Raw genomic sequence first — 12,399 nt, 5'->3', positions numbered from 1 at the left:
GCTAAATGCATGATCATAAAAGTGTAAAAATTTGTGACCATTTATAATCTGGATAATATGATTTTTTAAATTATTTTAGTTTTATTGTATATAATCATTGCGAATGATGAGGATATTTTTATATACTGAGAATAATATGCTCCAGACCACGCACCCTTTTTTCCTCCTCATGTTAATTCTTTTTGAGTCCCTATATATTTTCGTTTCCAGTTTATTATCATATATACATACTTTAATGAATCTATGTAAAATCTAGAAACCTCATATGAGAAAAAACATACAACATTTGTCTTTGTGAGCATGACTTAATTTGTTCAATATGATTATCTTCAATTATATCCCTTTTTCTGCAAATGATATAATTTCATTTTTTATTGCTGGAAGCATCTATTTTCTTTATTGTATATAGAAGGTTTTCTTTGTTCATTCATCTGTTATTAAACACCTGGGTTAGTTCTGTAACTTAGCTATTGTGACTAGCCCTGCAATTTTAGCAATATTTGCAAACATCTCTGTGATTACTGGACTTGATGTCCTTTGGATTCCAGGAGTAGTAATACAGCTGGGTCATATGGTACTTTTCTACAGAGTCTCCACACTAATTTCCATAGTGGCTAAACTTTTATATTCTAATCAACAGTGCATAAAAGTTCCCTTATGCCTGTATTTCATCAGCACATTTTAATTACGTTTTTAAAAAAGAAAATACATTCAAATTTGTTTTCTTTAGGACAAGATACTATACTTTTAAGAAAACCATTGAAAAATGTGTAGTGCTACAATAGATCCACTATTTACAGTAAACCTTAATAATAAAGTGTGTTTGTAGAGACAGGGGACGAAGAAATAAAATTCATGCCTTTCTGAGGCTTAAACAATGACTATATTACCCTAAGATAAAAGAAAGAAGTGGATTTGTTGAAAGCATTTGAGATTTGAATGAAACATTTTAAAATGCTATACCATAGTGCAGCATTTCCCAAATTCTCAGAGGTTAAGTAAACTTTCCTATAGGTTTAGCCAGAGAATTTGGCAGATTACCAAGTGATTACATTTTCATGATGCCTATTGCTCTGGATGCCCAGCTTGTCTTATTTACCGTCAGTTATTACATGGATAGATGCCTCACTAAACATCAAGTGCTAAGTTCACATATCCAGTAGCTTTTTGACACAAGGGTTCCAATTTTCATTTCAGGTTTAAGAAACTGAGGCATAAAAACATAATGAAGTTTTCCCAGAGCCAGACATCATTTAAAAGGGTTTAGATGCCGTTTGATATGGGAGACTAAGTTTTCTTCAGTTAACCATAGTTACCCTTTAAAAGAACCTAAGTAGAACATTAAGTCCCACCTCAATTAGCTCTTTACTTTTACCTACTGAGAGGTGTCAGTGCATGGTGGTTAATAGGTCAGGTCGAGCAACCAGACTGGGTGGGTTCACATTTCACATTGGCTACTTATTATCTAGATCCTAGAGGTACAGAGTATCCTTTCAGTGCTTTGGTTTTTTTCTTACTTACTTATTTTTTTTTTTTTTAATTTTTAGTGTAATTGCATTAGTACCTACCTATCTAGCAGGGTTGTGGTGAATTCAGAAAATTCTGCCTGATATTTGGTGGTTCAAATTAGTGTTTATCACTGAGCTCTGTGATGACTGTATTTTATCAGTTAGGGAAATAACTAACTCTGCGTGAAGTGGCACAGACATGATGGAAAAGCAGAGCTGCGGCAGGCTTTGATCTCAGAATAATGCTAAATCCAGGGTTATTTCCACTATGTCTCAAGTGAAAATGATCAGGTGTCACTGAGAATTAGGCAAGGAGGGGACACACATATAACTTTAGAAGTCCCTGAAATGCTTGTGCAGTTTTTCAGAGGGAGAATAGAATCATACAGCAGCTATTCTCTGGAATATACAAATCCTGGTAGCCACAAACACAGGGTTCTGGTTCCAAGGAGTAAGGAGGACAGGGAGCAAATTAAGGAGGCTTACACATCGTCTTCATTTAGTGTCTTCTCTTAGAATTTGGAAACTTCCATATGATATGCCCTCTCTCACCCATGTGCTCCCCCTCAACCCCATCTAGATTGCTGTGGTGGAGTAGTCATCTGTCGTCACCTGGCAGAGCTAATTCTCAAGATGCTGAGTAGTCAAAACCTTGGAGAAGAGCTTTACTACTACATGCCATTCCCTTTCTAACTGTTGGCTCTACTATGGAGGTGTGGCTGGCTTGATGTAAGTTTCATATTAAGAGGAACTCAGATCTGTCTCATCCTCTCCTACCTCCACCCCCATCTTCTTTATTGTTCAACCTTGATGGCAAAAGGTCACCTTTTTTACACTTGAATGGGAATGATCTGTTTTAATACAAATCTCTCCAAATGTTTCTGATGAAGTTTGACTTGAGGTTCTGGTCAGTGCCTACATTTTCATTCCTTCTGCCTGTTATAGTTTCTTCTTTTCTTCTTGTTCTAGTTATGTTTCTCTTATAGTGACCAAAAGCAACGTGTAGAGAAAAAGATTGGTTTGGTTTACACTTTCAGATTACAGTCCATAATTAATGGAGGTCAAGGCAGGAACACAATTTGGAACCTAAATCACAAATCATGGAGGAATGCTTCTTGCTAGTTTGCTATCTGATTCACTCGCAGGCTTTCTTATACAGTCTGGACCAAACTACTTAGGGATGGTGTTTCCCATAGCACACTGGGCCCTTCCACATTGATCATAAATCAAGAAATTCTTTAGAGACCATGAAATAGGCCAATTTAACCTGAACAATATGTCAGTTGATATTCTCTCAGATGATTCTAGATTGTGTCAAATTCACATCTGAAGCTAACTAGGATATCCTATCTAAAGGTTAAAAAAAAAGTCATGGGTTTTCATCTAACTTCTAAATCCTTCGCTAGCTGATTACTACTTTGGAGGCATTCACTTGCTCCAGATGCCCTCTCCCCTTATACACACCATGGGATCCTACAGTTTTTTTCCAACATAATACTTTTATTAATTTGAGGATTTCACATTATACACTCCTATCAAATTAGCGTCCCGGTCCTTCCCTGTCCACCTGTGACACACACACCTTCCAGAAAAAAAAAAAAAGTTCAGTTTGTGTTATCTATATACTCCCTAGAGCATAGCCAATCTCTCAGTGGCCTGCCCATTAAATAGAACTCAGTCCTGAGTCCTTCCCTTTCCATACCCCTGCTGCTCCAGAATTTTAACTGATACTTTTTAAGAGAGCAGGAAGTAGGTTAGAGTTAGACCTGTTGGTTCTTCATGCTATCTCAAGTGAAAGCAATAGTCCTCCTTTGTAAACAAGTTGTCCAGACCCTGCCTGAGGAGCTCCAATGTCCAGGTCCTGACACTTTAGACTTCTAAGCCATTCCCTAAATGTTTCCAGCCCTGAGTAAGGAGATTGGTCAAGCCCCACCATTTGGGAAAAAAAAGTCTCACCAATCCTTCAGCTTGCCCCAAGATCAAGCCACATTATCCTTCCAATAAGAGGCCATCCTGGAAAGACACACACACACACACACACACACACACACACACACACACACACAGAGAGAGAGAGAGAGAGAGAGAGAGAGAGAGAGAGAGAGAGAGAGAGAGAGGGACAGACAGACAGACAGACACAGAGAGACAGAGAGACAGAGAACCTGTATAAAAATACTGTACTGCTCAGTTAGCTGCTGCTTCTCACCCAAGAATAGGCAGCCAGCTTCCTGGGTTCTTCCCTCCCAATAAATCTCTTGTGTGAGGTGTGTTGCAGGTGTGTTTTTTATTGTCTACTGGCTGCCAGGACCCCTTTCCATTCTACAGAGTGGGACAGAGGTACTTAATTGGAATTAAAGATAAAAAGACCAAAGGAAAATACACAGTGATCCTGACTCCACACCAAGCCCAAGACCAGGACCAAGAAGAATCCCACTAATTCCTGAGCTTACCACAGAAACTTAACAATTACTGAACACAACCCCCACCAATCTCTGAGTGCGCTATCAAACTCATCTATCCCCGAGCACAAAATCCCACCAATCCCTGATCGTGAAAAGTCACCAATTTCTGAGCTCAACCAAGCTCAGGAATTGAAATACCACCAATCCTCTCCTTGAAAATATTCACCCCAGAAAGCTCTGCCTCCTAAGAAACCCCAAATAAATCCTGCCTTCTGTTCAGTTCCCTTCTGCTTTTCTTCCAAACAGAAGTAGCTACCCTCCTGGATTTTTTCTTCACAATAAATTTCTTGTGTGAGGTTTGTTGCACTGTGTGACTTTGTGTTATTTATTGGCTCCCAAATGCCAAGATACCTCCCAGAGGAGAGAATTTGCTGGGGAAAACTTCCTTGTGCCAGAGCAGCGGTGTAATACTTTTGTGGGGGAAGTCTTTCCCTTCAGAGCTGCAATACTTACAGAAGTAAGCCTTAGTTTCTTACAGCAGAAGCCTGTTTAATGATACACAAAAAGCCAGCTTCTTTTTCCTCCCTGACGTACTCTGTTTCTCCAAGAAGAGTTTCATGAAGAGCTTCCTGAGATAATCTCTTTACTGAAGACTTACACTGAGATTCTTGAGTAAAGGTCTGCTTATATAAGAGTCTAACCCTAGACACCGTTTATATTAATTAATTTTAGGTTTGATTCTTTTCCTCCATTTTTTTTGTTATTTTTGGTAGAGTCAAATGGGTAAAAGTTTCTTCTCAGATTCACATATATTTATAGAGCACTTGTTGTATGTGAAAGACTGTGCAGAACTAAGAGTGCTAAGTCTTAATCTTGTGTAGGTTATGTGCATGTACTCATATACACCATGCATTCATGTATGCAATAATCCTGTAATATCCAGACAACATTGTTTTGCAGCAGTCCTCTACTACTTCTATCCTTTCTCTCTTTCCTTTCTCTTTTTTGTAATAATCCCTAAACCTTGGGGGATGGGTAGGAAGGGAATGATACAGATGTCCCATTTAGGGCTGGGTACTACTTGGTACCTTATTCTCTGCAAATTGATCAGTTATTAGTCTCTGTCAATTACCATTTACTGCAAAAATAAGCTTCTCTTATGATGATTGAGTTGCACTCACCTATGTGTATACAAGCCCAGATGGGTGTGAGCCTCACAAGTCTCATCCATAGTTGTGGAGTTACTGGCAATTGATGGTTGCTGGTTGAGGGAAAATATCAGTTTTTATTAGGGATGTGGCTCTTGAGAGGGTACCCATATTCAGTGGAAGATTCTACACTAATGTTGTATGTGAAAGACTGTGCAGAACTAAGAGTGCTAAGTCTTGATCTTGTGTAGGTTATGTGCATGTACTCATATACACCATGCATTCATGTATGCAATAATCCTGTAATATCCACTTGGAGCCCTAAATGAACTCAGTAGACTTAAGAAATCCAGGGATCCATCCCATAATCAGCCTCCAAACACAGACACTTGCATACGCCAGAAAGATTTTGCTGAAAGAACCCTGTTATAGCTGTCTCTTGTGGGGTTATACCGGGGCCTAGCAAACACAGAAGTGGATGCTCACAGTCAGCTATTGGATGGATCACAGGACCTCCAATGGAGGAGCTAGAGAAAGTACCCAAGGAGCTGAAGGGGTCTGCAACCCTATTGGTGGAACAACAACATGAACTAACCAGTACCCCCAGAGCTCATGTCTCTAGCTGCATATATAGCAGAAGATGGCCTAGTTAGCCATCATTGGGAAGAGAGGCCCCTTGGTCTTGCAAACTTTATATGCCTCAGTACAGAGGAACACCAGGGCCAAGAAGTGGGAGTGGGTGGGTAGGGGAATGGAGGGGGGGAGGGTATGGGGGACTTTTGGGATAACGTTTGAGATGTAAAATAAGAAAATACCTAATTAAAAAAGAAATACATAGGGTTGAGATGGAAAAGTGGTGGGAAGGATGTGAGAGGTGTTGGAGAGGATAAAGTCAGGGGTGGATTTGATCAACATACATATATGTGTGAAATTCTCAAACAAGAAATGAAAAAAAAAAAGCATGAGAGATCATGATGTGAAGGTAGATTGTGAAACAGAATTCTCCAAGTTTCTTTTCAATTCCTTTCTGTTGTTTTTAACTGGTATGCTAAACATAATAAAGAAAATGTCTTTACTGCAACTCAGATTCAGAGATGGCACATCATTGATGCTTCAGTTTTAGTAGTATTGGGTAGTCTTCTGAATAAAAATATATCTACAGTCCGACAGGGCTCAAGCATCAAATGTCAGATTATCTCAATTTCTTTTCAACTTTCTATCTATATTCATACATATTGTAACAGATGGAAATCAGAGCATAGATACAATTTTAATCTCTGCTTTAAAAAAGTTATCATTCTACATACATGTATATATCCATTTTAAAAGCAATAGTCATAATTATTGTCAGTTCAGAGTGTTGTAATGGGCTAATATTATAGAAATTACAAAATAGTTTTTGTATTTTAGAACATTTAAGTAAAGGTTTTTAATTTTTTTGAGATTATACTATAATTACATCATTTTCTTATATTTCTTCTCTCCAAACCCTCTCATATACTTCACTTTGCTCCCCAAATTCATGACTTCCCTTTTCATTTATTGTTGCTACATGCATACACACAGACACACAGACACACACACACATATATATTCTGATGTAAAACTTGCTCAGTCTGTATACTATAACTAGTAGATATGTTTTTCAGGATGACCACAGATAATTAATTGGTGTGCCCTTTGCTGGGGGAAGACTATGCCTTTGCCTCTCAGCATTGTTTTTTGGAATATTTTATTTATTTTTATTGTGTGTATGGGTGTTTGGCCTTCATGTATGCCTGTGCACTAATTCACTGTTAGGATAATGTAGGCCAGAAGAGGACATGATATCCTCCATAACTGAAATTACAGACAGTTGTGAACTGCCATATGGATGCTAGGACCTGAACTTGTGTCCTCTGAAGGACAACAAGCTCTTACCACTGAGGCATCTCTCTAGCTCTTTCTTTGTATTTTTGAGACAAGTTCTCTATTTATATCTTAGTCGAGCCTTACTAATAATATTCCTGCTACCTTAGTCTTCCAAGTGTTATAGTTACAGAAATGAGCAGCAATATTTTCTTTTAATAATCTTTCTGAAACAGGGCTCCTAGAGTCAAAGGGGAATAGTTTTTGTAGTCCTTCTTGTCTATGATTCTTCTGCACTATAGTAAAGACAGCTTTTAAAATCTAATATTGGTTTGGTATGGTGATGGGACAGCCTTATAATATTACACCTAAGAGACCGAGGCAGGAGGATTACATGTTGAAGGTCAGTCTTGTCTACTTGGCATGTTTGTGCATACTTTGAGTTGCATATTGAGACCTTGTCTCAAAAAAAAAAAGCCATCAAACAAAAAGTTGGAGAAATTGGGGAGATTTTTAATAAAGATATAGACATACCTTAAACTTTTCCTTTTTCCCTAATGACTTGCATTAGTGTAAGAGATCAGTTAATGATTATGTTGCCAGCCACCAAGTCAGTCCTCACAGGGTCAAGATACAGAAAATCTGAGCAAGAACACACTATGGATCTGGGAGCAGGAGTCTCAACAGAGTGCTACAAATAGCATTAGGCAAACAGATGCTAAAACCATTGGCTAGATTTGACTAAGGCTTCTCTTGGCTGCTTGTGTCTAGAGGACTTACTCAGGCCAGCAGATACTCTTAACAGCTGCTGCTTGCTAAGAGCTGGTTTAGTTGAACTTTTCATTACATGTTACATTGGTTTTCTTTTTTTTTCTTTTCTTTTCTTTTTATTTTTTTATTTTTTTTCATGATAAAACTACTATATATTGATTTAATATACTTGTAATCTCTTTTTCTTATACATGTTCATAAGCATTTATAAAAATACTATAAGCTCAATTTAAAATTTTATTTTACATAAGAATTCTCTTTCACAGGACAAAATACTCTTCCCAATAAGTTTTATAATAAATACATGGTTTATGTAATTAATCCCCTGCCAAGCATTTAGAAATTTTCTTTTTTTTTTCAATTCTTCTAAAATCAACTTATAAATTTAATAAAATTTCTTTGTAAACCACACCAAATTTTCTCAGGATCATCTTGCTCTAAGGACATCAATGAACATAAGCATGTGTTTCACACTCACAGAACAGTCACCGTCATCCAAACACACCCTTAAAATGAAAGCTGAGTATAGATACATATTTTACTTGACACATTTGTAGTGTTTGAGCAACAAAAGAGACAACAAAATTTAAAAGAACAGATTGGTTGCATATTATGGGCTGGGCAATGTATAAGTTTGTGAGCAGTGGATCTCAACCTTCAGGTCACAGATCCTTTGGTGGGATCAAATGACCTTTCTACAGGGGTCGAATGTCAGATATCCTGACTATCATACATTTATATTATGATTCATAACGTCAGCAAAAGTACAGTTATGAAGTAGCAGTGGAAGTAATTTTATGATTGAGGGGTCACCACAACAAACTGAATGGTCACACGAATTAACATAAGAGTCAGGAAGGCTGATAGTCACTGTGATAGAGACAAAAATCAAACATCCCCAAACAAACAACAGACAGACAGACAAACCTAGAAACAGGAGCTCACTGCAATTGTTGTCAAGTCTGGTGGGAGAGAAGCTCACAGAGAAGGACCATGGTAACAATGAGTCGGTGCATTGATGGTAACTTCTGCAGACTACGATGCAGAGGAGGAGAAGCAATACCTGGAGTCCTACATCCAATTGTATCGGTCTACTTGAGGGACCACAGCAAAATGCAGCCCGAGCCAACTAACCGCAGAGAAAAAGTATTCAGAATTTGTGTCTGTGTTGAACATATAGATATTTTGGTCATTATGTTGTAGACACTGCAATGCATCTCTGTTTCCCTTCTAGTGGGCACTATAAATAATGCTCAGGTGACTTCAGGAAGAAGTGAGGCCCACAGGCTGGGAAGCTGACACAACAGAACTCATCATCTCGAGGTTCTGCAGGCTGAGTACCAGAGATCAAGGGGTCTGCAGTTTGTTTCGGCTCTTGTGAGGTTGCGGTCTTTGACTGGCAGGTAGCCACCTTGGGGCTCTTTCTGCCCAGCATCATTCCTCTCACATGTCTGTGAGCTCTTTACTTCACCTGACAACACCCTTTAGATTAGATCGAGCCAACCTGTCTTCCTTTTAATTAAACACAACCTCAAAGGCTCTGTCTTCCAGTTTGTGGGTACCAGGGGTCAGTGCTTCCATAGAGGAAATGTAAAAATATACTGCCATTCACTTCTTGAAAGCAGTCATTAAGATATGGAAGCCCAGAATGGTACATAGGCTTGTAATCCCAGCACTTGCGACACTGAGGCAGGAAGATTGCCACAATTCAAGGCCAGCCTGGGCTTCATGGTAAGTTCCAGTCTAGCCTGGGCTACAGAGTGAAACCCTGATTCAAAACTGCACACACACATACACAACACACAAAGGAGAGAGAGAGAGAGAGAGAGAGAGAGAGAGAGAGAGAGAGAGAGAGAGAGAGAGAGAGAGAGAGAGAGAGAGAGAGAGATGTGAGAGCAAGAGAGAAAGCAGTGGGCAGGGAAGGGTGTAAGGGAGAGACACTGGGCCTTTTCCTCATTAGCTACCTTTTTTATTTTGGTTTTGCTCCATGCTGTTTCCTCTTCCAAAAATGTCATTGCCTTTATTGGGCACCAAACTCCTGAATTTGGGGTGATTTTTGTGATTCTCCCGGCATTAATAGTACTGGTCTATTACATGCTATACCGTCGGATTTGGTTTTTCTTTCTTTCTTTTTTTTTTTTTTTGATTTTTAATATTTTTATTACATATTTTCCTCAATTACATTTCCAATGCTATCCCAAAAGTCCCCCATAGCGCCCCCCACTTCCCTACCCACCCATTCCCATTCTTTTGGCCCTGGCATTCCCCTATATTAGGGCATATAAAGTTTGCAAGTCCAATGGGCCTCTCTTTCCATTGATGGCCGACTAGGCCATCTTTCGATACATATGCAGCTAGAGACAAGAGCTCCGGGGTTCTGGTTAGTACATCATGTTGTTCCAACAATAGGGTTGCAGATCCCTTTAGCTCCTTGGGTACTTTCTCTAGCTTCTCCATTGGGAGCTCTGTGATACATCCAATAGGTGACTGTGAACATCCACTCCTGTGTTTGCTAGGCCCCGGCATCGTCTCACAAGAGACAGCTATATTTGGATCCTTTCAGCAAAATCTTGCTAGTGTATGCAATGGTGTCAGCGTTTAGAAGCTGATTATGGGATGGATCCCTGGATACGGCAGTCTCTAAATGGTCCATCCTTTCATCACAGCTATGAACTTTGTCTCTGTAACTCCTTCCCTGGGTGTTTTGTTCCCAATTCTAAGAAGGTGCACAGTGTCCACCTGAAGAAGTCTTCATTCTTCTTGAGTTTCATGTGTTTTGCAAAATGTATCTTATATCTCGGGTATACTAAGTTTCTGGGCTAATATCCACTTATCAGTGAGTACATATCATTTGAGTTCTTTTGTGATTGTGTTACCTCACTCAGGATGATGCCCTCCAGATCCAACCATTTGCCTAGGAATTTCATAAATTCATTCTTTTTAATAGCTGAGTAGTACTCCACTGTGTAAATGTACCATATTTTTTGTATCCATTCCTCTGTTGAGGGGCATCTGGGTTCTTTTCAGCTTCTGGCTATTATAAATAAGGTTGCTATGAACATAGTGGAGCATGTGTCCTACTTACAGGTTGGGACATCTTCTGGATATATGCCCAGGAGAGGTATTGTGGGATCCTCCGGCAGTACTATGTCCAATTTTCTGAGGAACCGCCAGACTGATTTCCAGAGTGGTTGTACAAGCTTGTAATCCCACCAACAATGGAGGAGTGTTCCTCTTTCTCCACATCCTCGCCAGCTTCTGCTGTCAACTGAATTTTTGATCTTAGCCATTCTGACTGGTGTGAGATGGAATCTCAGGATTGTTTTGATTTGCATTTCTCTGATGATTAAGGATTTTAAACACTTTTTCAGGTGCTTCTCAGCCATCCAGTATTCCTCAGGTGAGAATTCTTTGTTTAGCTCTGAGCCCCATTTTTTAATGGGGTTACTTGACTTGCTGGAGTCCACCCTCTTGAGGTCGTGCCATTATTTAGAATGTTTGCTAAAGGTCTATTATGGACATGTAATCTTTTTCTAATTTCTTCAGGAAGTTACTATTATTAGTTTGTTTGATTGGGGTATTTAGTATTATTTATTCTTTTTATTGGTTTTTGGAGATTGGGTTTCATTACGTCGTGTAAGCTGGCCTGAAACTTTCTATGTTTCATAAGGTGATCCCAAACTTGTAATCCTCCTGCTTCAGCCTCCTGAGTGCTGGGATTACAGGGATGAGCCATTATTCTTAGATGGGCTATTTATTCTTTTTGTTGTAGGTATTTGTTGCTATTGACATTCATCATAGAATGTTTTTTCTTCAATCATAAACTTGGATATACTGTTTCCTTTTGAGTTTATTTCAACACATTTTCTGATTATACATCAATTTCTTTATTGATCAATTGTCATCAAGAAGCACATTGTTTAATATCCTATTTATGATTTTCTAACTTATTTTCTTTTATGAATTTCTAGTTTCATACTATTGTGCTGTGAAATATATCTAATATGGTTTCAGTGTCCTTTTTAAGATTTTTTTGCAACTAAGTTACAATCTGTCCTGACAAATGTTTTCTGTCTGAGAAAAAAACTTTTATTTTGTTGCCATTATTTAGAATGTTTGCTAAAGGTCTATTATGTACATGTAATCTAAAATTTATTTTCAGATCAGTGTTCCCTTACTGATTTTCTGATTGCATGACCTGTTTAGTGTTGAAAGTAGAGTAATGACACCACCTTCTATTATTATTTTCCAGTTTGTCTCTTTTTCAATTTTATTTTTAATTTGTAGTAACTTGGATCATGCCCAGGGCCTCATGCATGTTAAGTAAGCACCTAAGTGCCAAACTGCATCTCAAGATATATATATATATATATATATATATATATACACACACACACACTTCAATCAAACATACACACACATATATATTTCCAATAGATACATCTACTTGATAGATTTATCCCTTTATAACGAGATTCTTATTTTCTCACTTTACAGGTATAGACTTAAAGTCTACTTTATCTCTTACAAATATTGTTATTTCTGCTCTCTTTTAGCTTCCATTAACATAAAGTATTATTCCTATCTTCTCATTTTCATCCCCTGTTATTCATAAAAGTAAAACGTGTCTTCATATACAGCCTATTGTTGAGACATTATTTAGTCAACTACTCTTTGTTTTTGTTTTTTGAACATATGAAGCTGTTTAATTAGGTTAACAAT

This window comes from Mus caroli, unplaced genomic scaffold, assembly GCF_978045245.1.
Source record: "Mus caroli unplaced genomic scaffold, Mus_caroli_1 scaffold_5, whole genome shotgun sequence".
NCBI classification, from domain to species: domain Eukaryota; kingdom Metazoa; phylum Chordata; class Mammalia; order Rodentia; family Muridae; genus Mus; species Mus caroli.
Note: the sequence above shows the minus strand (reverse complement) of the source record.